At 44.2% G+C, this 26739-nt stretch overlaps 1 long non-coding RNA gene across 1 annotated transcript in view; it reads left to right on the top strand.

Annotated features, from left to right (window-relative positions):
- Positions 1-224: 224 nt before the first annotated feature.
- Positions 225-26739, top strand: part of LOC138267126 (uncharacterized) — a 42253-nt gene continuing 15738 nt past the window's right edge. The window contains exons 1-2 of the long non-coding RNA XR_011199774.1: positions 225-345; positions 7528-7695. This is a non-coding gene — a long non-coding RNA (uncharacterized lncRNA). The remainder of the gene's footprint in view (positions 346-7527; positions 7696-26739) is intronic.

The following is a 26739-nucleotide window of genomic DNA, read 5'->3' as shown; positions in this document are numbered from 1 at the left end:
ACTCTTACCAGGTGCGAAACAAACAGCTTGAATTAAGCTTCCATTAGTTCCCCCACTCCTCAACACGCGCTTATGCGGCAACACGCCGGCCTTCGCCATCTATTATCAACTCCTATTTGTATAACAAGGGACCCGCTCTGTGTCCGGTCCAGCCTCCCAGCCTCCCCTCTGCTCATTGGTCGCTCTAGCCCACAGGTCTCCGAGGCTCTATGCTCAGCATGGTCGGCCTCCATGCCATGCAGTCAACTTACCTTTGGGAGCAGGTGGCGCTGGAGGGCGCGACCGCGTGAGCCCACAGAGCCTGATAGGTGCCCCCTCCAACCATACCCTGCTAGCTCTCCTCAGGTGAGCCAGGGGTAATTACCGTGTCAGCGGGCTGTCGTGCTTTGTGCAAGAGCTCATGCAATATTCATGAGCTTGAGTGCTAACAAAGGTCGGCCGAGGAGACTGGCGGCCTACCCCCTGGCGGGGTGTGTGCCGTACAGATTCTCTCCTCAGCCCTCCCCTCTCTCCGTGTGCTTGCTTGTGTGTGTGTGGTGCGTAGTGCTTGTGTTTATTGAATACAGTGGCAATTTTATGGTCTACTTGTAGTCAGACAAGTATTGGCATCGCACATGGGTCCACTCAGTTAGGTGCCATGGTACACAGTGCAATGATGTTATTGATGTATTAAATGCAACTGTTGTCAGTGTCTTCGTTATGCACGGTGTTCCTCCATTTGTAATTCCTATATACCCACTTCATCTCCCTCAGATGAACCTATCAAGTCAGTGCACCCTCCTGTACAGCTGGTGGGAATCATCAATCCACTCTTTATGTAGCCTTTATAAGGTTGATGGACAACATTGTTCAAAGCTACCCCATTACAGATGATGGGTGCCATTATTACACTGCACTAAATCCTATTGTCAACCAATGAGCTTTATTACTCTGACCTTGTCTGTTCCTTATAGGGCTGGTTTGCTCCATTACTCTGATATACACTTTCTCATACACAACTGATGAGCTCCATCACTCACATCTAGTCTATACTGGTGCGCTCCATCACTCAGCTCTCTTCTATCACCGATGGACTCCATCAGTTTGATTCAGAACTATTTTAGTTCTGGGGGGACCATCACTCTCATCTACTAAATCACTGGTGGGCCCATCACTCGCATCTACTACATCACTGGTGGGCCCATCACTCTCATCTACTACATCACTGGTGGGCCCATCGCTCGCATCTACTATATCACTGGTGGGCCCATCGCTCTCATCTACTACATCACTGGTGGGCCCATCGCTCTCATCTACTACATCACTGGTGGGCCCATCTCTCTCATCTACTATCACTGGTGGGCCCATCTCTCTCATCTACTATATCACTGGTGGGCCCATCGCTCTCATCTACTATATCACTGGTGGGCGCTTCTCTCTCATCTACTATATCACTGGTGGGCCCATCTCTCTCACCTACTATATCACTGGCGGGCCCATCTCTCTCATCTACTATCACTGGTGGGCCCATCTCTCTCATCTACTATATCACTGGTGGACGCATCGCTCTCATCTAGTATATCACTGGTGGGCCCATCTCTGTCATCTACTATCACTGGTGGGCCCATCTCTCTCATCTACTATATCACTGGTGGGCCCATCGCTCTCATCTACTATAGCACTGGTGGGCCCATCTCTCTCATCTACTATATCACTGGTGGGCTTATATCACTGGTGGGCCCATCTCTCTCATCTACTATATCACTGGTGGGCCCATCTCTCTCATCTACTATATCACTGGTGGGCCCATCTCTCTCATCTACAATATCACTGGCGGGTGCATCTCTCTCATCTACTATCACTGGTGGGCCCATCTCTCTCATCTACTATATCACTGGTGGGCCCATCGCTCTCATCTACTATATCACTGGTGGGCCCATCTCTCCCATCTACTATCACTGGTGGGCCCATCTCTCTCATCTACTATATCACTGGTGGGCCCATCGCTCTCATCTACTATATCACTGGTGGGCCCATCGCTCTCATCTACTATATCACTGGTGGGCCCATCGCTCTCATCTACTATATCACTGGTGGGCTTATATCACTGGTGGGCCCATCTCTCTCATCTACTATATCACTGGTGGACGCATCGCTCTCATCTAGTATATCACTGGTGGGCCCATCTCTGTCATCTACTATCACTGGTGGGCCCATCTCTCTCATCTACTATATCACTGGTGGGCCCATCGCTCTCATCTACTATAGCACTGGTGGGCCCATCTCTCTCATCTACTATATCACTGGTGGGCTTATATCACTGGTGGGCCCATCTCTCTCATCTACTATATCACTGGTGGGCCCATCTCTCTCATCTACTATATCACTGGTGGGCCCATCTCTCTCATCTACAATATCACTGGCGGGTGCATCTCTCTCATCTACTATCACTGGTGGGCCCATCTCTCTCATCTACTATATCACTGGTGGGCCCATCGCTCTCATCTACTATATCACTGGTGGGCCCATCTCTCCCATCTACTATCACTGGTGGGCCCATCTCTCTCATCTACTATATCACTGGTGGGCCCATCGCTCTCATCTACTATATCACTGGTGGGCCCATCGCTCTCATCTACTATATCACTGGTGGGCCCATCGCTCTCATCTACTATATCACTGGTGGGCCCATCTCTCTCATCTACTATATCACTGGTGGGCCCATCGCTCTCATCTACTATATCACTGGTGGGCCCATCTCTCTCATCTACTATATCACTGGTGGGCTTATATCACTGGTGGGCCCATCGCTCTCATCTACTATATCACTGGTGGGCCCATCTCTCTCATCTACTATATCAGTGGTGGGCCCATCTCTCTCATCTACTATATCACTGGTGGGCCATTCTCTCTCATCTACTATCACTGGTGGGCCCATCGCTCTCATCTACTATATCACTGGTGGGCCCATCTCTCTCATCTACTATATCACTGGTGGGCCCATCGCTCTCATCTACTATATCACTGGTGGGCTTATATCACTGGTGGGCCCATCTCTCTCATCTACTATATCACTGGTGGGCCCAATCACTCTCATCTACTATATCACTGGTGGGCCATTCTCTCTCATCTACTATCACTGGTGAGCCCAATCACAGCGATTCAACTGTGATATATTATATTACCTGCTGGTTCCCTCACTGTGATCCAGCTGTTGTCTATTATATTACTGGTGGGGCCCATCACTCAGATCCATTTTATTACTGGGTGGCTCCATCATTGTGATCTATTATATTACTGCTGGTCTCCATCACTCTGACCCATTACAGGTGAGGGCCATCACACTGGCGTACTCTATCATTCCTAACTTCTGCTTCTCATACACAACTCAAGGGCTTCATCACTTTCATCCATTCTTTCTCATATGCAGCGGATGGACTCCATTACTCACTCCAGATATCTTCTCTTTTAGTGCTTATGGGCTCCATTATTCCTAACTTCTCTTTCTCGTATACTGCTGGTGTGTTTCATGTATTTGATCCATGTTATCTCATGTACAGCGGATGGGTTTCATGGTTGCATTCTACACAGCCTTCCTTGCAATTGGTTCTCCATTTACTCCTTTTGTGTGCTTTCTATTGCCTCTATCAGTTGGATCTGATTGCAAAATGATGGACTCCCAGCAATCCATGGTGTCATTTTTGCCCAGCTAGGGTTGCTCTACATACCAAGAAATATCAATTGCTCATATTCTGTTTTCTGAAAACATCTCATGTTTCTGAAAACTCTATGATTTACAAAGCACAGGCTCAATGAATCCCAAAATTTAGCATTCTTTCCATCTAGATTCAAGGCCAGTTCCATATCGTCCTCGCTTCAGAAAAGAGCACCTAACATTCTACGTCAGGTAGTTTTGCACCAGTGAAGAAACACATTCCTTTTCCAGTTTTAGGAGCAAGGAATACCACAGAAAACGTATACCTTTACTAATTACAATCTGTGAGTCTTTTGGCTGTCTGTATGCTAATATGTGAGCAAGGACACTGGAATTATGCGGCAATGGAGGACTAAATTATGTTACAGGGTTGGCTAAATTATACAGCAAGAAAAGGCAAATTATGGGCTTAATGAAGAACATTCTATGGAAGGATTATTTTGCTGTTTTAGTATTTTAACACACAGTACTTTCTGGGAAAAGATTTCACCTAATGGAATACCAGTTTAACACCTGAATACAGCAATCAGCAATTGAAATGAACAATTATGTAGCAAGAGTGGTAACTCTTAATAGCCAAAACATACTGGCAAGCTCTTAGTCGGTAAAGAAAAATTATGTCTTTACCTTGTAGAGTTGCTTACGTTCTTCTGCCACAATTCGATGGTACATGTAGACATATAGGTCATTAGAAAATAATTTTAAAGAAAATTTCACAACCCATCACCCACACTGCTTCATTGTAAGCCTATTTGTTCGTCAGTACCAGCTATTGCTAGGCGGGCTCTCCAAGATCTCTTAATTGGGATCAATTATCTTTTGGATGTGTGAAGGTTCATGAAAGATTAAAACTGTAATAAGAAAGTGGCAGAATTGACATATATGTTAAAAGTTAGCCCTCTCTTCTACAAGATTAAAACCATTGAAAGTGGGGTGTATGGGATTCAACAGGTTTCTGTGCTGATGAACGATTACATCACAGGGCTTTCGCCGGGACCTACATGACCCTTCCCTGAGTAGTGCCCTACACTGTTAAACGTTTGTACAGGGAGTGCAGAATTATTAGGCAAGTTGTATTTTTGAGGATTAATTTTATTATTGAACAACAACCATGTTCTCAATGAACCCAAAAAACTCATTAATATCAAAGCTGAATATTTTTGGAAGTAGTTTTTAGTTTGTTTTTAGTTTTAGCTATGTTAGGGGGATATCTGTGTGTGCAGGTGACTATTACTGTGCATAATTATTAGGCAACTTAACAAAAAACAAATATATACCCATTTCAATTATTTATTATTACCAGTGAAACCAATATAACATCTCAACATTCACAAATATACATTTCTGACATTCAAAAACAAAAACAAATCAGTGACCAATATAGCCACCTTTCTTTGCAAGGACACTCAAAAGCCTGCCATCCATGGATTCTGTCAGTGTTTTGATCTGTTCACCATCAACATTGCGTGCAGCAGCAACCACAGCCTCCCAGACACTGTTCAGAGAGGTGTACTGTTTTCCCTCTTTGTAAATCTCACATTTGATGATGGACCACAGGTTCTCAATGGGGTTCAGATCAGGTGAACAAGGAGGCCATGTCATTAGATTTCCTTCTTTTATACCCTTTCTTGCCAGCCACGCTGTGGAGTACTTGGACGCGTGTGATGGAGCATTGTCCTGCATGAAAATCATGTTTTTCTTGAAGGATGCAGACTTCTTCCTGTACCACTGCTTGAAGAAGGTGTCTTCCAGGAACTGGCAGTAGGACTGGGAGTTGAGCTTGACTCCATCCTCAACCCGAAAAGGCCCCACAAGCTCATCTTTGATGATACCAGCCCAAACCAGTACTCCACCTCCACCTTGCTGGCGTCTGAGTCGGACTGGAGCTCTCTGCCCTTTACCAATCCAGCCACGGGCCCATCCATCTGGCCCATCAAGACTCACTCTCATTTCATCAGTCCATAAAACCTTAGAAAATCAGTCTTGAGATATTTCTTGGCCCAGTCTTGACGTTTCAGCTTGTGTGTCTTGTTCAGTGGTGGTCGTCTTTCAGCCTTTCTTACCTTGGCCATGTCTCTGAGTATTGCACACCTTGTGCTTTTGGGCACTCCAGTGATGTTGCAGCTCTGAAATATGGCCAAACTGGTGGCAAGTGGCATCGTGGCAGCTGCACGCTTGACTTTTCTCAGTTCATGGGCAGTTATTTTGCGCCTTGGTTTTTCCACACGCTTCTTGCGACCCTGTTGACTATTTTGAATGAAACGCTTCATTGTTCGATGATCACGCTTCAGAAGCTTTGCAATTTTAAGAGTGCTGCATCCCTCTGCAAGATATCTCACTATTTTTGACTTTTCTGAGCCTGTCAAGTCCTTCTTTTGACCCATTTTGCCAAAGGAAAGGAAGTTGCCTAATAATTATGCACACCTGATATAGGGTGTTGATGTCATTAGACCACACCCCTTCTCATTACAGAGATGCACATCACCTAATATGCTTAATTGGTAGTAGGCTTTCAAGCCTATACAGCTTGGAGTAAGACAACATGCATAAAGAGGATGATGTGGTCAAAATACTCATTTGCCTAATAATTCTGCACTCCCTGTATATGGAGAAGGAATAACAAAGAAGTAACCTATCCATCAGCTTCATCCTGTTGTTAGAAAGGGTTGTAAATCTTGATAACCTTGAACTACGAGTGATCGGAGGATGGAGACCTCCACCAACCCTGTGCAGTATGGTATAGGCTCTGATTCTATGGGTCTGTCCTCGAGCTTGCACCTTGACGCATCCTCCCAGTCTCCACTCCTCCGGAGACCAGAGAGAACCACATAGCATTTATGCGTGAGGCTCTTTGTAGTCACTTAGTAGTGAAGTAAATCCATAATCTTGTGGAAATTGCCACTGGCATAGAATTGCTGAATTCCACTGCCACGTATAAAAGCCTTGTCCAATGTAATTTACTTGTCAAATCCATATGTGTGCCTCCATATACGCTGGACCTTATCTTAATTTTGTGGATCACCTAAAGTCTGTTTCTCCAACTCGGTTTGACTCAAGGTTGTCTGGTACTGTAAAAGGACAGTTAGTGCTTTGAAGTGGCCAAGCCCTGACACGTGACTGTGATCACATTAACTCTGCATGTGCTTAAGAATTCCTTTAATCTTCTTCAGTCCTGTGGCTTCTTTAATTGCCATCAACATTTGTTACTACTTGTTGTACACCTTTTACCTGGTGCAAGTGAGGTATGGTGCAGGGGTCTTCAAAGCAGGTCCATACGAGCCTAATCCATATCTGATTGTTTAGGTAACCATTGACTATGTAAATTAAATCCATGTAAATTAAGTGTATGAAAATGTATTCTTTGTGGATGTCCTGAAATTCTGTCATGGAACTGACCTTCCTGAACCTTGGTGGACACTGCTGTAAAATAAAGTCCATCGAGTCCAAAAAGAGGTTCTCTGCACTCTGTTTCCTGGCTTGGATACTTTGAATGCAGGGGTTAAACAGTGTCACTCTGGTTTCCTTGGATGATTGATCTATGATAGCGGGGTCAAGCAGCCAAGACCTAAATTTAGGAGGAGATGGCTTGAGAGTTGCTGACGCATACAGCATAACCGAGGTATAAAGAAAGCCAATACATAGGAATGTCGAAAAACAGATATTTACTATGTACATATAGCACCCAACCCAATCCATGCCAAAATGGCATACAGTTGAAATAAGACACACAAACAAAACTAGAAGGCTTCATCCCTTATCGTTCCAACACTGCAAGACAGTTAAACTCCCTCTGCTAAACTTCTTCTTAGAGGGCTGTGCTCTTCTCTCCACAGACTGCCCGACTGGGCCCTTTTTCTTTCAGTGAGTGTCCGGACCAGGGTGCTTCTAGCAGGCTGAGAAGTGAAGACATCTGGGAGCAGTCTTGCAAGATCCCCACAATGAGCCAAGAGGCAGGAAGACATAGGCTGCAGGCAGCAGAAAGATGGGACTACAACTAGGAAGTAAGTGGTGGTGCTCTCGACCTCGTCCCACTCTAGGTGGAGCATGGTGATCTTTTTCAGCTCCTCAGAGTTGATCCAAGGAACATCCTCAGAACTCATCAACGGATCTGAGGTATCTGTCAACTCTTCAGTCAGGGCTTTGCATTCATTACTTTCTAGTCTCTCAGTCATTTATAACCAAGCATGCCTCAAATGCTCAGCTTGCAGTGTAGTGAGTGATGCAAATGGACTCAAATCTTTGGTGATCTAGGATGTTTCTTTGGACAGCTGGAAACATCCTAGTCAACAGATGTCCATCATAGGCCCAGGAGGACCAAAACCAAGCCAGATTTTCAGAATATTCACACAAGATAAATGTATATAAACAGAACTCATTTGAAGAGCTGGGGGTTGTACAGAATATTTGTAATGGTTTTGGCCCTCTTGGACATACATTAAATATGTGTGCCAAAGAGAGACCCACATCACTCAGAGCTGTGGGTGTTTTATCCTTTAGAGGAAGGTGAAACCACTGTAAAATTAAAGCAAGCCAACTCAACTGTGTAGGAAAGAGCCCTTTTTGGCATGGTTAACCCCCCACCACATACTTTTTGCCTGATGTTGATGCTAACCTGACTGTGTGCTGGGACCCTGCTAACCAGGCCCAGGCACCTGTGCTCTTTTCCCTAAACTGTACCATTGCTTCCAAAATTGGCATACCCCTGGCACACAGCTAAGTTCCATATAAAAGGTACCAGGGTACCAAGGACCCTGTGACCAGGGAGGGTCCCTAAGGACTGCAGCATATATTGTGCCGCCTTAAGGGACCCCTCACCAAACACACGTACTGCCATTGCAGATTGGGTGTGTTGGTGGGAAGAAAAAGGTAAAGTTGATGTGGCATCCCTTTCAGGGTGCTATGCTCACAAACCACTGCCTGTAGCATAGGTAAGTCACCCCTCTAGCAGACCTTACAGCCTTAACACAGGGTGTACTATACCACAGGTGAGGGAATAGCTGCATGGGCAATATGGCTCTACAGTGTCTAAGTCCATTCTTGGATATTGTAAGTGCAATGCGGCCATATTGAGTCCATAGGCTAGGCATTTTTCATTACGAACTTCACAGCTCCATGATGGCTTCACTGAAGGCTTGGAAGTTTGGTATCAAACTTTTCAGCACGATAAAACCGCACTGATGCCAGTGTTGGATTTATTGTAAAATGCACACAGAGGGGGGTTCCCCCTATATTTTAACCAACCCTCTAGTGTAGGACTGACCAGTCTGTGCCAGCCTGACAATAACAGACAAGTTTCTGACCCCATGGGGTGAGAGTCTTTTTGCTGTCTGGGGTCAGGAGCAAAGCTTGCTCTGGGTGGAGGTGCTTCACACCTCCCCCCTTAAGGAACTGCAACACTTGGCGGTGAGCCTCAAAGGCTCCTGCCTCGGGTTTCAGTGCCCCAGGGCACTCCAGCTAGTAGAAAAGCTTGCCCCCCCCTCCCACCCCAGACCAGGCCCTACTTTTGGCGGCAGGTCCGGTGGGACAATTAGTAAACACCAGGAGGTGTGCCCACCCCAGCTAGGACCATCCCTAGGGTACCCAGAGTTGAGGTAAACTCCTCCTGGCAGAATCCTCCATCTTGCTTTGGAGGATGCCAGCCAGTAGGGTTAGAAATGTGCTCCCCTCCCCAAAGGGATTTGGCACAGGACAGGTGTAGCCATCCTCAGGGCCAGTAGCCATTGGCTACTGCCCTCTGACCCCTTTAGTGCCCCTAAATCAACTATTTAGGGGCACACCTGAACCTTGCTCTTCAGATTCCTGGCGACCTAACAAGAACAAGAAGAAGAAGACTGAAGAGCAGCACCAGCAGAGAAGACTTCAGACGACAACTGACTTTGCCCCAGCCCTACCGGCCTATCCGCAGCTTCAAAGCCCTGCTAAAAGAAGACGACATGTCCTGCAGGACCAGCGACCTCTAAAAACCTCTGGGGGACTGCCAACCTACCCAAGGACCCAGGTCTCCTGAGGGCAGCGGCCCTGTTAACAAGAAACATCCAAGAAGGAGTTGAGAACCTTCTCGGTCCATGAGTCCTGCCCACTTTGCACCCGATGCCCACGGCCAATGTCCAGGTGGTCCACTGGTCCAGAGAAGGTCCCCAGGTGATTCTGACCTCGCATCCACCCTGGGTTGACCCCTACCCACCAACACAATGACACCTGCAACAAAAATCAGGAGGACCCCCATGACCGTGACCAGATCCAACGAAGATTCCAGTCGCCTAAAGGTGCCCCGGCACCCACAGCCCCTTGGCTTTGGGGAATTCGACTGACGGTCCAGCAACGTCTAGCGGGCTCCTCACTTACCTGTCCAGCCTTTAGTTTTCTGCAAACGACTTCCTGGACCTAGCCCACAGCATTTTTGTGACCCCGAGGCTCCCCCATTGAAATCACTGGGCACACTATTCTGTGTTTGCACCCTGCACCCGGCCGCCCATGTGCTGCTGTGGGTGTGTGTTTGGTGCTGACCTGTGTCCCCTCTGTGCTCATCTAAACCCCCAGGTCTGTGCCCTGGCGTCAAGGGTACTTACCTGCAACTTGTTTCTTTGGGAGTGTCCCAGTCTTCATAGGAGTCCATTAAAAACCAGTCACCAACTTTTAGCTCGGCACCCAGTCAGCCCTGTGTTGCTGGTGGTGTGCTTTTGGGGTCAACTTGAACCTTGACCTGTGGACATCGTAACCCCGAAGACTGGGATCATAAGTCAAGTACTTACCTGAAAGCAGTAATACTTTTCCTCCCCTAGGACTGCATTGCCTTCTATGGGAAATTGCACCGTCTACTTTTGAAATTGAAGAGTGTTACCTGTTAATTGTTTTATCGGCAAAACCTAAACAAAGTACATTTGCTATATAAGATTGATACAAACTTACAACTGTACTTACCTGCAACAAAGATCCTTTTGGTTCTAGAAATAAATTAACAAAATACAGTTTTGCTATATAAAGATATAGGCCTGGAGTTGAATGTGTGCCTCATTTCTTGACTGTGTGTGTACAACAAATGCTTTGCACCACCCTCTGATAAGCATAACTGCCCACCACACTACCACAATAAAGAGCATTAGTATTATCTACTTTAGCCTCTGGGGATTCACTGGACTCTGTGCACACTATACCTTACTTTCGTATAGTAGATATAGATCCAGCTTCCTACATTCTGGAGTCAAATATATCCTCTACGGCAAGTTACTAATAGATCGATTGGTCCTACAAATGAATGTACCTTAACCAGGGAAGAGCCTCACAAAATTGTAACTGGGTGCAGATTTCCATGTCCACAAAAGTCCACTGCAGGTGCGTCGTAAGGTATCAGTCTAGCAGGAGTGGTTCTTTCTAAAGTTGGTCATTGCCCTTGGACACTTCCCACTCTGGTAAGCCAAAATATCTAATTTCTGCCCCCTGACAGGAAAGGACGTCAGGTCAGCTTGGTGAAGGTTACCTGCTCAAGTAAAGTCTACTCTATGTACTTCCGGCTGGCACAAGTTAGGCCATTTTTGTGTTGTTCCTGCAGAAGCATTATCCTTTAGGATGTGCGAAATTAAGATGTTTTCCTACTGGTAATTCCCACAAGGACTGTATGTTGTGCGTGGGTGTTCGTCTGGTGAAAACTGTATTACTCAATGTGGTGTCCAGACATTTTCTAAAGTCAGATGGCGAACACTGCTAATGCAGATGGCGTAGCCGTGCCACACCTACAATTCCACAGTTTCTGCAAAACATTTTCTGCTCCAACTAAGTCTTCTGCTATTGAAAAGTAGGCGATCAGCCGAGAAATAAAAAATGTGGCAAAGTACAGGTAAACCAATAAACGGAATTTACAAGCGACTGTGCTCACAGACTAAAATGTCCACAGCCCGAATTATCTGTGGGATGAGGAGTTCGGAGCGCATTTGATACATGTCAGTCAATTTGGGAAAATTGTAAACATGTGCAAGGAAACTGTAAGCATCACCAGTATGAATTTAATTTTACATTTGGTGTCAAACCACTACAGTGAAAAGATGAGCCGCAGGACCGTTGTTTAGGCTGTTTAACAGCTGAATGTTTTGGTATCGTGCTTATTTTAATTTTGCCTTTCCTGCCCTATTACTTCTTGTAAATCATTTCAAAATTGTACGTTTGACTTATATAAGTTTTGGTGTATGCCGAGAGGAGTTTTTAATTGATGTTAATTTCATGATATAAATGGTTTCTTCCTTTGACATTAACTGCGACCTAAAGAAAAATCATATTGCATTATGACCTCATCTCAAAAGCCCATAGTCTTGCTGGCTGTGCAGAGTTTATTTATTTTTTCCTGTGAAGTTTTGTGAAATTCCCAATTTCGACCTTCGAAAAAGCTGAGGATTTTCCCAGTTTACTTTCGCTTTTGTCCTTTTTTTATTCCATGGTGGGATAATTCCCACTATAATCAAACTCAATCAACTTGAAAAATGAATGTAAAACATTTATCTGCAAGTTTACTTTTGTGATTTTTTTTTCCATACACTACGGAAACTATCTGTAGATGTTAGTTCTACAAGTTAATCTTTGCAGAGTTTTGCTGTGCAGATTGGAATTGTGTAAAAAAATGCCGTTTCTGCGAAGTTTTCCTAATGCTGAAACCTTTTGTTACTAATGAATAAGGTGAAGGTAAAATGAGCTAAAGTTGTGATTTTCACATCATCATTGGCATATGCCTATCCGGACCTAAGTGTTCAATCCTTGAGCCATACTCCAGCCTCAGAACTGGCACAGCCCTGTCCTGCAAGCCAGTGGATCCCAAAATTTTGACTTCTGTGGACCCCCACTTTGTCATTACTGGAACCTGGGGAGCCCCACTGAATCATTATTGGAATCCAAGGACCCCCCCCCCACTGAGTCATTACGGAAAGCTGGGGATCTAATCTGTTAATATTATTTCATTTTCTTAGCAGTCACGGACCCCCTGAAGAGGCTTCGCGAACCCCCAGGGGTCTCCGGACCACAGGGTGGGAACCACTGCCTTCCGCCATACCACAGCCCATCACCCACTGAGCCATGTTTCTAACGTTAACTCTGAGTGATATACACTGCAACATTTGTGTGTATTAGGTACTTTTTATAAAATAAGTCACCCACCAGCCCTTAACGCCAGACTTCTTACCATCACCTATGAGATACAATCTTAAAATTAAGCCCCTACATATTTCAACCGGATACATACTTTATTTAGCCACTTGATTTCAATGTCTGCTATCATATAAGTACAATAATGGGCACTCGTTCTCTACTATCAGGGTCTGGCTTGCTCAAAGCCAGGGCCACTGGAATTATGCAGTAGGGTTTACTAAATTATGCCGTAGTCAAAGGCAAATTATGCTGAATAATGCAGCACATTTTGTAATATTCTTCATAACTGTCTGGACATTGGTTGCACCCGTTAGTACAATTTTAATACCCAAACGTAGCAATAAGCAACATAAAAGGTGACCTGTCCAGTTTTGAAAACGGCCTTTCACTGCGCGGAAACACATGTCGCTGCACTTTTTGTAACTTTTGAACCATTTGAGCTAGAAATATTGTTTGTTAAAATATGCAGAATGGCAAATCTGTAATTATGCGACAATCAGCACGGCCGCACAATCGCATAATTCCAGTGGCCCTGCTTATAGCACAATCAGGCCATGCCCGACCATCTGGTCTGACAAGTCAGGATGTTGACCGTTTTTTAGGTCAAAGCCTACGAGACATTGTAGCTGTCTGGTTGCTAACTACTTCTCTTGGACATTCTGAAAGCTGACCTAAGAATGATTTCCACCCACTGCCTACCATTGACTTTGTGGTTTATAACTCACATGTGTGTATTTTCTTCTATTTGCTGGCTTAATTTGTTTTAGACTCTCCACCATCTATTTGTCCTGGAAGTGGAGCAGAGCCTATTTACAGTATTCTTCCACAAGTACCCGCTTACTGTAAACAGGCCTTTAGATTTTGTTCTTATCTTGTCACATTTGCTGTGTTTTAAAAGACAGAGGTCAAATGTCAGCCTCTGTCTCCCAAGCCAGAATGGTGTTTCTTTTTCTTTCTCTGACTTCTAAGTGAGAGGATTTATCTGACAATCTGAGGGTGTGAAAGGAAAGGCTTTTATTCTTACACACAACAACATTTAAATGTCTGTAAATAAACTGTGCAAATATTTCAGAATTAAGAGAGAAATGAAGCAAACTTTTTGTAATTCTGAAGTATGCTGAAAAGAAGTATTTCAATATGATCCAAACACACCTATACACTAGGTGATGCACTTCCACACATTATCATGTGTGCGCTTTATAGTTTTATCAGTAAAACTGCGTGTCTGTGCTAATTTAATGGTCACTTCACTTGAAAATGTGTTGTCTGTAATGGCAGTGCACTACAACACCATGCATAGTCCACTCTACAATACACTATTCCACTCTGTGCCACTTTACGCCCTTCCGCTCTATGACACTGTGCCACTCCACTCTATGCCACTCTACGCCACTCTACTGAACTCTATGCTATGCCAGTCTACTTCACTACACTCTGTGGCATGCCACCCTGAAGCACTCCACATCACTCCATTTTATGTCACACTACCCTACTCCACTCTTCAACACTCCACTCTACTACACTCTATGCCATGTCAATCTACAACACTGTACTACACTCTATACCACTCCACTCTGTCACTCTAGGTCATGCTACTCCACTCTGTACCACTCCACTCTACTACACTACACTCTACAACACTGTGACACTACACACTCTTCCACTACACTCTGTGACACTCTACTTCACTCTGTTACTCTCTACTCCATGTCACTCTACTCCATTTTATGACACTCCACCGTTTGACACTCCACTCTATCCCACTCCACTGTATTACACTCCACTCTATAACACTCTACTCCACTCTGAGTCACTCCACATTACAAGTCTCTGCTCCACACCACTCTTCAGCATTCTCTGTCACTCCACTTTATGACAATCTTTGCCACTCTACTCTATGACACTCTACACTACGACACTGCACTCTAAGGCACTCTATGCAACTCCACTCCACTACACTCCATGCTGCCTTACACCACACAACATTCAATATTACACCACTGTATTACACTTAACTCCACTCTCCACTACTGCATTCTATGAAACTTTATTCCACTCCACTCCTCTCCACTCCACTATACTCAACTCGGCTCCATGACACTCCTCTCTACTCTACAACACTTTACTCCACTCTATGCTCCTCCACTCTATATCATGTCACTCTACTCCACAACACTCTACTCAAATCTATGCCACTCTGTGACTCTTTACACCACTCTAAGCAATTCCACTCTGACTCCACTGCTCTCTTCACCACTCCACTCTGCAACATTCCATTCTACAACACTCTATACATCTCTACCCCACATCTCTACCCCACTCCACACCACTTAACTCTACGGTCTGCAACTGTACTCTGCTCCACTCTAGGCCACTCCACTTTACTGCAACTTTCTATGCCCCTCTACTCTACCACACTTTGCTTTACTCCACACCCCTCAACATTCTACTCTAAGCTCAGGGATGTGGAATTCCTATAGCCTGACACCAGGACATCTTGTTTGGGGTCAAGGGCAACACGTTTTTATGTTTACTTTGTCCTTGGGACAAGTAGGCCCAACCCCCTGCAGCACAAACCCTTTGGCTGCCTGTTTACAGAGAGTTGAACTCTCTGCAGTTGAGGTAATGTGTTTCCAAAAGATAATGCTGTTTGAACTTGTATTTATGGTTCATTATTTGAAAGCCTTCATTATTAGGGTGCGTGCTGTAAAGAAATGTTTTAAGGTCACACTTCACTACTGACGTTGGTTCCAGTACAAAAAAAAAAAAAACGTGTACACACATGTTTGAAAAGTTTAGACTAAGAGGCTAAGTATAATGCTCCCAGAATGCTCTCTGATTATATGCAAATGAAGTGTCATTTAGTAAAATGTGTTGATGCATGCTAGTATTTCCCAAAAATATTTCTAATGGAAAATCAGTGTAACCATTTTCAACACGATTATGGGAAGCATGAAAATAAACAAACTGACAAAGCCAACTGATCTGACATACTTTTATACGTCTTTTAGTTTCATCAATGCGTGTCTTGTTTTGACATGGCTTTTGTAACACTTTATTGTTGTGGGAGCTACCAGGCCCTCAACATTGTAACAAACATTGGCAAACCCCCCCCAAAAAGTTTTTGAACTCTTAAAGCACACGTTGCCACCAGCGGCATAACAAAGGCCCCGCAGCCGCCCTCCAGGGGGCCCCGTCAGCACAGCACCTGCCCTGAGTGAGTGTGGAGAGGGGGCTCCTCCATGTTCTTTGCAAAGGGGCACCCTCCAGTTTCGTTACGTCACTGATTGCCACTGTAGTTCCTGACACTGAACAAAACTACTTTGTGTGGCAATATGCTCCTTGTGGAAGAGCAGAATGCGATCACTCACAGTAAAGCCAGCCGAAAGAGAGAGAAATAGAAGTTTAATAAAAACAAAATGTCTTTGTTAACACCAGACCTAATTAGGGACCAAGACCCACATGTAGGTAGCTTTTTGCATGTCGCAAACAGCGACTTTCGCTGTTTGCGACGTGCAAAAAGCACATTGCGATGCACAAACCCAGTTTTGCGATTCAGTAACCTGGTTACCGAATCACAAAACGGGTTTGCGACTCGCAATTAGTAAGGGGTGTTCCCTTCCTAATTGCAACTCGCAGTGCAATGTAGGATTGTTTTGTGACCGCGAACGCGGGCGCAAACCAATCGCAGTTTGCACCCATTTCAAATGGGTGATAACACTTTCGCAAAAGGGAAGGGATCCCCATGGGACCCCTTCCCCATTGTGAATGTCACTGTAAACATTTTTTCAGAGCAGGCAGTGGTCCTGCGGACCGCTGCCTGCTCTGAAGAAATGAAACGAAAACGTTTAATTTTTCGTTTTTGTTATGCATCTCGTTTTCCTTTAAGGAAAACTGGCTGCATTACAAAAAAAAAAAAAAACTGCTTTATTGAAAAGCAGTCACAGACATGGTGGTCTGCTGTCTCCAGCAGGCCACCATTCGTGAGGGGGTCGCAAATTGCGACCCACCTCATGATTATTCATGATGTGGGCATTTGCGAAGCCCTTGCGAATCACAGATGGTGTCAAGGACACCATCCTACATTCGGATTTGCGACTTGCAATTTGCAGGTCACAAATCTGAACCTACCTACTTGTGGCCCCAAATTCTTAAAGAAAGTCACAAAAGTGCACCCATGGTATATGTTGTACCCCTATAAAATATTAGTGAACTGTATTTTAGCGTGGGTAAATACGATGTGTAGATTTGCTCATGTGAAAATTTATTGAGCATTTGCAAGTTCATTTTCCCTCCAGCCACTTTCTTCCCAACCCTGGAAGAAGTTCTAATTCTGCCATTGTCAGGAGTAAATGTCCAACCTTTCTTATTATGGGAAAATATTAGAGAGAAGCTGGTAAAAATCTTTAAAACATGCAGGTTATTAGGTTTGCAGACTCAAAGGCATTCCAGCCCTGGAACTATTGCTTACTGCTTCCTCCAGCCCCAGTATGCAGATATGCAGAAAGGTGGCAAAATAAGGAAATTGCTACAGTAGGGATTGAAACTCCAAGTATTCAAGCCCTACTATGGTAGTAGCCCTGGCATAATCAGAGAGGCTATTAATTGCTGCCATAATTTGTCGCCACACTACATGGCACCAAAGGGACAAGTAGATCTTTTTACAGGACAAGTAGATTTGAGAAGCAACCTGTCCCCTGGACAAGTAGATATTTTAATAAATTCCACACCCCTGAAGCTACTCTCCTCCAATATAAGCCACTCTACTCTACCCCACTGTATGACAGACCACACCACTCTACAACAGTCCATGACAATCTAAGCCACTCCACTGTATGCCACTCTGTGACTCTACTCCCCTCCGCTTTATGACACTCAACGCCCCTCTAATCCATTCTGTATAACTTTGCTCTACTCTGACAGTTCACTCCACTCTATGTTACAACTCTCCATTGTATGACACGCCACTCTGACACTCTATGACACTCCACTCTACGACACTCCACTCCACTCTGACACTCTACAATATGCCACTTTGCTCTACTCTATAGCACTTGAGTCTACAACACTCTACAACACTATAGGGGTTATTACAACTTTGGTGGAGGTGTTAATCCGTCCCAAATGTGACGGATATACCACCAGCCGTATTACGAGTTCCATAGGATATAATGGACTCGTAATACGGCTGGTGGTATATCTGTCACTTTACCGTCACTTTTGGGACGGATTAACACCTCCTCCAAAGTTGTAATAACCCCCTATATGTCCCTCAGACACTTTACACCCCTCCACACTACTTTACTGAACTCTACTCTATGCCCCTCTATTCTATGCCTGACACTCTAAGCTTTGACAGTTTGCACCCAGATACACTATACCGTTCCACTCCATGCCACTCCACTCTTTGATAGTCTACGGCAATCTATTCTATGACAATCTACTCCACTCTGTGTCACCCCACTCAACAAGTCTCTACTCCATGCCACTCTACACCACTCTATGCCACCCTATGACAGCATACACCACTCTACTCTATGACACTTTACACAAGTCTATGACACTGCACTCTAAGACACTCTATGCCACTCTACATCACTCCATGCCACTTCACTCTACTCCACTCCACGCCACCTTACTCCACACTACAACACTTTAACACTCTACACCACACTACTCTATGAGACTTTAAGACACTCTATGCCACTCAACTCTGCTACACTCCATGACACAACACTCAACATTACGCAACTCTGGCACTTTCCTCTACTCTATGACAATCCATGCTACACCATTCCATTCTATTAAACTTTACTCCACTCTACACCTCTCCACTGTACTTTACTTTACTCCACTTGACTCCATGCTGCTCCGTTATACTCCACATTATGACACTTCCCACCACTCCGTGACACTCCACTCCACTTTGCGACACTCCGCAACACTCCACTCTACGTCTCTCCACTCGTTATCGTGCCACTGTATGACATTCTACTCTACTCCACTTGCTACACTCTACTCTACGCCACTCTGACTCTCTACACCACTATACACCACTCCAATCTATGACTCTACTCCTCTCTACGCCACTCCACTCTGCCACACTCCACTCTACAACCCTCTACACCACTCCACACCACTTTAATACACTGTCTACTACTCTACTGTGCTCCACTCTGTGCCACTCCACTCCACTACAACACTTTATGCCCCTTCACTCTGCCACACTTTGCTTTACTCTAAGACCCTCCACTCTGACATTCTACCACCCTCAACAACATTCTACCCTACACTACTCTATTTCAATCTATGCCACTCTACTCTACTCAACTCTACAACACTCTGACACTCCACTCTACGACACTCCACAGTACTCTAAGCCACTCCACTCTGTGCCACTCCTTGTGATAGAACTGTATGATGTCAACAGCAGACATTATTCATCATTACAGTAAGAGTGGACAATACAGTAAAATAAAACACGTCATTTTAGGATTTGCCATTGAAATGCATGTTGTACAACTACAAATTTAAGTTAACAACCCATCCTAGAGTCTTATCTTAAGAAGACTTTGCCTTGTGATCTTTTCCTTCTAGCACTTCTTGTGGCCAGATATAGTTAGATACCGGTTGCAATAAGAGATCACAAATTGTGGACCGTTTCTCTATGACCAGTCGCTAATTTTGCAAACTACCTGTGTACTGCTCTTTCAGTGCTATGCTGCAAATAAGTTTGGTACTCTGTACCTGATATGTTCCACCCAAAAACTCATGAAGGCTGAAACACATGATCAGAGGATTGGAACAAGTATTAGTTATTAAGGTAAGAAAATTAAATATTGGAATAAATGAACAGGTATCATGTTTTGTTTCAATGGAAGAACTGCAACTGCAATAAATGGGTCACATTGACCGGAATGCATTGGAGGGTTACTGAGTCATATTTCACTTGAAACCCAAGGTTTAAGGCTGTTGGTGAGTGCCAGTCCTGCTTTTAGTGCTGCCAAATAGATACTAAAAGGTCAGCAAATTAGGGAATTACAGAGGGACCAGAATGAGCTGCTTAATTCATATTCATATCAATGGACTGCAACCAGAATAATGGTTGCAAACAATTGATATATATCTTAGCGTTTCACAGTTTCAAATGAACGTCCAAAACACCGGCAAATTGCGAATCTGTAAATATTTCTAAGGCCATTTTATGCTTGGACAAAACTGTTCTGAATGGGTTTGCAGCTTAGAAAAAAAGTAAGTTAGTGGTCACAAACCCAATAATGTAATGAATTGGATTATTTGTGGCCACTCATAGTACATCTGATCCTTAGTTCCTACTCTGGCAATGCCAAAGCTCAGTGTCAAGCAGTGAACACTGTGACGTTGAAGCTTTTGGCGTGCCAAGTAAAGTTCTTTCACAATGACTTGTGGTGAACATCCAACATGATTCATATCACAGAATCACCAGTGGATCGGGGCTTCATTGGAACAGTTGGAGATCATTGGGGTGTTTATGTTTAGGTAGCCTCTAGGAGTGAGCATAGTTGAGTGACTCACAACTTTGCAATTTTTTTATTAAAACTTTTGTGAATTTCGCTAAGAGTGAAGCTTGTGAAGTTGAATAAAAAGAGACAAATTTTGCACCCATTTTCTGCTGCTGGAAACGGTTCCCACTAGTACAACAAGCAACAAATGGTGTGGCCCTGCTTCACAGTCATTCTTTGAGACAGCTCAAAACTCTAGCGCATTCCTTGACTCATGCACTGACCTCTGCTCTGTAAACCAGTTCCTCGTCCCCCATACTCCCAAACCCATTTGCAGATCATTGGCAGGACTCTAGACCCTTCGCGGCAGGACATCCTGCATCTGGCAAACAGAGCTTTCTGCAATTATGGGTTGGGAAAATTTGTTTCAGTTAAGTCAGACCTGGCTTAGCCAATGCTAAGTTTCCAAATTCACCTAGTTTTGCAGGCTAAGGTAATATCTCATGAAGTTACAACAGCCAGCCTTGGGTGGCTATGGAGCAATCTTTGAGCCTGTTGATGTCATTATTTGTAAATACTTTTATCTAAAATTGTGTGTTGTGTTGGGTGTTGTGTGGCACCAGGAAGCTCTCACTGATGTCAATGTTCACACATACAGGAGCAATTTATTAATGATGTGGTCGTAATATTACATTTGGACTCCATGGCCCACCAGGAGGGTGCTAAGAGACTTTGAGTTTATGTTGAAGGCCATGTTAGGCAGCGTGGAAAATGGCATGTTCCACATGTCACAGTTGGCTGCTGAGATCTGTAGGTGTCCATCTGCTGGATGAGATGATGTCAGTTGAAGAGATAGGAGATGGAATAGCATACTAAATCCATCAAACCTTGAGACATACCATGATCCCATTGCCCCCACTGACCAAGCACCACTAAGGCACATGTTGAACGAATCGCCTTTTTATACACATCTGCTCTCATGAGTCCTTCAGCTTTATTCCAGACTGACTCATCCCTCTTGCAGCCTCTGAACCTATCAACCCTTGAACCATACCCTGAAACCATTGGCCTATGTGGCCCACTTTCAACCTGTAACTCTTGAGTCATACTCTGAACACACAACTTCTTGACACATACTTGAAACCATGACTTATGAGCAATACTCTGAACCCATCAGTCTTTGAAAGTTCTCAGAATGCATCCCTTCTTGTCCTATAGCCTGAACCAATCGCTCTTTCAACCCTGCCCTGAGCTCATGACTGTTTGTAACACTCTGTGATCCCATCATCTCTTGACTCATACACTGAAGTATGCACCACTTTAACTATACCTCTAACTGAACACCTCAACTCTATGCTAAAGCCATCACCCCCTTAACCATACCCTAGACCCTTGATCTGAACCGGTCATCATAGGATTCACATTAACTCATCATCCATTCATCCATACTCAGAGGCATCCACTCTTTGAGACATACAAAACATCCATCACTCCTTCTACCATACACTGATCCCATCACCTCTTCACCGTAATCTGGATCCATCACATCTTGGGCTGTACTAGGAACCTATTACACATAGAATCAGACTCTGAACTCTTCATCCCTAACATCATGGTCTGAATCCTTTGCACTTCAGTCACACTCTCAGTTCCATCACCCGTCACCTATATTCTCAACTCATACTCCAAAGCCTTTATCTTTTCAGCCATAATCTGGACTGGTCTCTCCTTGATCCATACTCTCTGACCTCATATCACATTGATCTATACTCTTATCCTGAATCCGCCAAACTCCCTGCCTTCTACTGTTGTTTCCACTCACCACATTTGTCCTAGCTCTCAGCCCATCCTCCCTCTCATTGACTCTCCAGAGATCTATTAATCCAAGTTTGTCTCAGCATCTCTCTCCTTCATCAGCCCGCCGAAGCCCATCCATCACTTCCCATCTCCCTAATCTACCATCAATGAACAATTTTTTATCAGCCTCTCTCCTCTTCCTCCAGTTCTCCTTCGCCTGTCAGCCCATCCCTCACTCGGTCCAGTCTGGGACAGCTTTATGTATATGGGATGCAGAAGAGCGGAGGTTTGGCTGCTCCCCAGCACAGATTTTAAGGTCCACCTGCAGGACCCGGTGAGGGATGCCTGCCTCCTGCAGGAAGCCACCTAACAAGGGAGGCCTCTCTACGGTGATTGGCACTGCACCTGAGTGGGCAGGCAGCCCCCTCCTCCTGTAGATGTAATTATTCAGGAGGATGTCTTCAGACAGTCTGTAACTGATTGCCTAATCAAACTAAGTAGCTTCTTCAAAGCTACCCACAGCAGCAGAGGACATGCCACACATAAAAATGCCTGCCATCAATTCAGGCAATTACACTTTAGCACAACTCAGGCAGCCCGGCTTCCTAGTAAAGGAAAAACACCCAAGCTGAATGGAGCGTACAAAGCGCCCAAGTGAGGGACTAGATGCGGGCTGGTGTGTAGAGATCAGCAAAGGGCTTCCTTAAGAAGCTGGTCATGTTGAATGGGACAAAGTCAGTCTTATAGTAGGAAGAGCCCTTTTGAGACCGAGAGGTGGTTTTGGGCCTAGGGAGAAGTAAAAGTATTCATCTACAGGCTGAATATGTTGAATAGCCTTCTGGGCAGGAAGAAAGTCAGTCACATGTCAGTCAGAGCCCTACTGAAGGACGGAAGGAGAATTGGACCATAGAAAAAAGCAGGAAACTTTTTCTAAAGACTCGAAATGGCGAATGGCCTAAAGGAATGGGTCAAAGTCAGTGGCGTGTCAGGCAGAGCCTTACTGAATTACTGGAGGTGGATTGGTGTATAGGAATACTATGTTGTTTTTATTCATTTAATAATGCAGTTTTGTATAGCGTGGACATTACCCAGAGGAGTTAAAGTGTATCACAATTGAACTAGAAAATAATAAAAGTGTCACAAATTTAAGAATTCATAAAAGAAATCAGTGCAAGATATGAACAGGCACATTCTAGGGAAAGTATCAAACAGTGCTGCGGTAGATAGGTGATCCATAAAACAGGGCTGAATGGAATGTCAGGTCCAGAAGGACTGTAAGGAGAAGAGTTATTGGCTGAATGTCTTTCAAATAGGAGGGGTTTCAGTTCAGATTTATAGACTGTGGTTGATGTAGTGGTGAGTAAGGATGTTCAGATTCTGGTAGCACTTCCTGAAACGGATTGTGCATTTGTGTTTTAAAGGTCTTGCGTTCTAGAATCAATGCTTCAGCATCCTGCATGATCTGGTCCCACCAGATTTTTGGAGTTTGGCTGACAAGTATTTAGGAGCAGAGGTATGAAGGGCCTTGTGAGTAATGCTGGCAGCTTTGTAATCAGTTTTTGCTTTGATGGAAAGCCAACGAAGGGTTAAAAGTCCCAGTGAGATGTATTCATTCTTTTTGGCTACAGAGATGAACTGTGCTGCTGAATGCAGAACTAATTTCAGTAGAGCTAGATACATTTTGGTAAGACTGCTCAGGAGAGAATTGCAGTAATCGATACTAGACAGCACTAGTGCCTGGACCAGGATTTTGAGAGCACCTTCTGGAATGAAGTGACAAATTCCCCTGACCTCACACCTTTGAAAGTGTACATTGTTTGGCCAAGTTGTTGGCTTGGGACTGTAGATTGAGTCGTTTGTCAAGAATGACTCTTGGAGATTTGATACTTTCAACAAAGGAAGATTTACAGTCAGGATGTTGATTGCATCCATCCAGGACTGCACCAGAGGATTAGAATGGGATTAGCAAGTAAGGAGAAATTCTGTTTTGGGTGCCTTAAGGTTAAAACGACAGACAGTCATCCAGTCTTGAACAGTGTAAGGTATTGGCCAGGTTGGGGATTTCATTTGGTGAGGAGACCTTCAGATACAGTTGGGTATCACCTGCATATTTATGATAGAAGATAGCAGAGTTTTAGAGTCACTACAAGAGGTTCAAAGTGTAGGCTACATAGGGGCACAGCTATGATAGATCTTTGAGGAACTCCTTGTGTTAAGTCAACTGGTTTTGAGTTCCATGAATCAAGAGTCAGCCTATGCAAACTGTCCAGGAGGTATGACTTGAACCACCCCATCTGCGCACCATTTTTGAGAGTGTCAAGGAGCATACCGTCATGTACAAAATCAAAGGCCAAAGATAGGTCGAATGGGATCAGGAAACACAAGATGCCTGAATCCAATATGTGAAGCGCTTTGTTGACAACCTCAGAAAGAGCTTTTATCTGTGTTTCTACCCTGTTTGAATCTGGAGTGGTGTTCATCTAAGAGGTTATTGTATTGGATATGTTGGGTAGGTTGCTTTGCTGCACAGCTTTCGATTAATGTGATGTTATTTTTATGTATAAACACTCCTATGAACAGCTTTTTGGCAATAGTTCAGACACTAGAGGGATAAACAAGAGGGTTCCTCTACACGATATACATGCTGAATGGAATAGTCTTGAATGCCAAGCAGAGGCCTACTAAAGTAGTGAAGGTAGAGTACTGTACACTTATTCCTCAGCAGGCCAGTGATGTTAACTTGCCTACAGCATAGATGGGTTCAAGAGTGTCAGATCCATGCCAGATTTTTAGGGTAGCCTCATAAAACTCCCCTTTATACAAGGTTTGCACAGTGGGTATCATGAAAATCTGCAATAGATTTCGCCATCCCTGGCCTCTGTTGAATATCCCTGGGCGACAGGAGGGTGGGCAGGAGGGTCCAAAGTCAGTCACGTGTCAAGAAGACCACCACTGAAAGAGTGGAGGCAGACTTGCCAATGAGGGGAAGCAGTGCGAATCCTTGAAAAGCGTATGATACCCAAAGTTCTGCAGTACTGTGATAGAGTCAGCCCTATGCTAGTGAAGTGTTATTGGATTGACAGGTTGTAAGAGCTCATTTTCTGTCATTGCAGTATATAGAAGGGGCCACCTTCAGCAAAATCAGTACTGCACATGCTTCAAGCAAACTCTCACTTGGTTCAGGTCCCCAGCCCCCTTCCTTTTGCTGTGCTGGATCTAGTTATTGATTATAAATATGCTCCATCTTAAGGACCATGTTTCACTGCTATGGGCCAGTAGGGCCGTGTCACTTTTAAAGATGACTGGTGAGGGAGCCATTTGACATATTGTTGTTAATCGTGTTGGATTTAAAAAGGAAGGGACCCACTATAAATTACTGACTATAGTTCTGAAACATTGTGGTCCATCTAGGTCCACAGCTGCAGTATTGGGTTAGTCCTGACACAGAGTGGTGAAGAACATTACTAGTCCCAGAGCAACACTTAGGTTCATTGCTTGAGTTGTGTTTAAGTGAGACAAATTGGTGGCCAAGCATTTTCAGAGTGAGCTGATTGGCTTGGCTCCTGATCTTTCTGTTGTTGTAGATGTTTATGGGAAGCAACCTGCGTTCGCAGCTAGAAACATATCAACCAATGAGTAACCAAAAGCAATTGCCACTGAAACTGATATTGTGGAGGACTTTGCAGTTGTCTCCTACAAAGGTTGAGTCAGTGTCCACACTGCTTTTTCTGAGGATAATTAGTTGCTAATATCAGCAGCTCTGGTAGTATACAAGGAGGTCTGTCTAGAACTTCTTCCACACATTACAAGATGGCATACACATAACATTTTATTAGGTAGCTAATATCCTGTGCAGATCTCGATTCCTGGGCTACCTATAGCTCTTGCAATTCCATATTTTTCCTACACCTATGCTGGCCTCATAGCCTTCTCTTTTAGAAAGTTTGTTTGAGAAGAAATATCTCATGGGATCTGTGAAACTGGATGTGTCCTGCAGGCACTGTGCTAGCAACATCAAACATGCAACTAAGGAAATTGGACAGTGGCAAGTTCAAAGAGAACGGTGTAAAAGATCATGTATAACCAAGAACAGAAGATGAAAATGGGAATCCTGCAAACAAATTGCAAAGAAAATAATTTTCATGCAGCTGGTCACTCCACCATTTTCAATTAAAAAACTGTAGTTATTGTGAGAATTACACAGGTTCCTCATTAAACAAGTGCTGGAAAGGAAGTATGTATGGCGTTGGCTGCTAGCCTTTTAGCTGTCAATGCTTGTTTTGTCAGGGTTTCCAAAACATTATTGTAGGGAATGCTGAAAGCATTGGCTAAAAGCAAAACATATTTTTGGTCTCACAAAGAACACATTGCCATAGTAGCCCTAGCATTAAAGGGAACTACTTTGTGCATATGTTCCTTGTGAAAAGGCAGAATGCCGCCACTCACAGTGAAGCTAGCCAGTGGCTGCAGTGGTTTGGTTCTTTGCCCCATGCTGTATACTAAAGTGGGCGGAATAAAAATGTGCACAACACCGTAAAAGACCAATGGATAAAGAGGAGTCTCTGATAGCCCCTATAACTTAGTATATTATACATACATGTTTAGTAAAATCAAAAGGACTTGGCTAACACCAGTCTT

The sequence above is a fragment of the Pleurodeles waltl genome, chromosome 12, assembly GCF_031143425.1.
Source record: "Pleurodeles waltl isolate 20211129_DDA chromosome 12, aPleWal1.hap1.20221129, whole genome shotgun sequence".
In the NCBI taxonomy this organism is placed as follows: Eukaryota; Metazoa; Chordata; class Amphibia; order Caudata; family Salamandridae; genus Pleurodeles; species Pleurodeles waltl.
The sequence above is the reverse complement of the archived record's forward strand: the minus strand, read 5'-3'. Positions and strand labels throughout refer to the sequence as shown.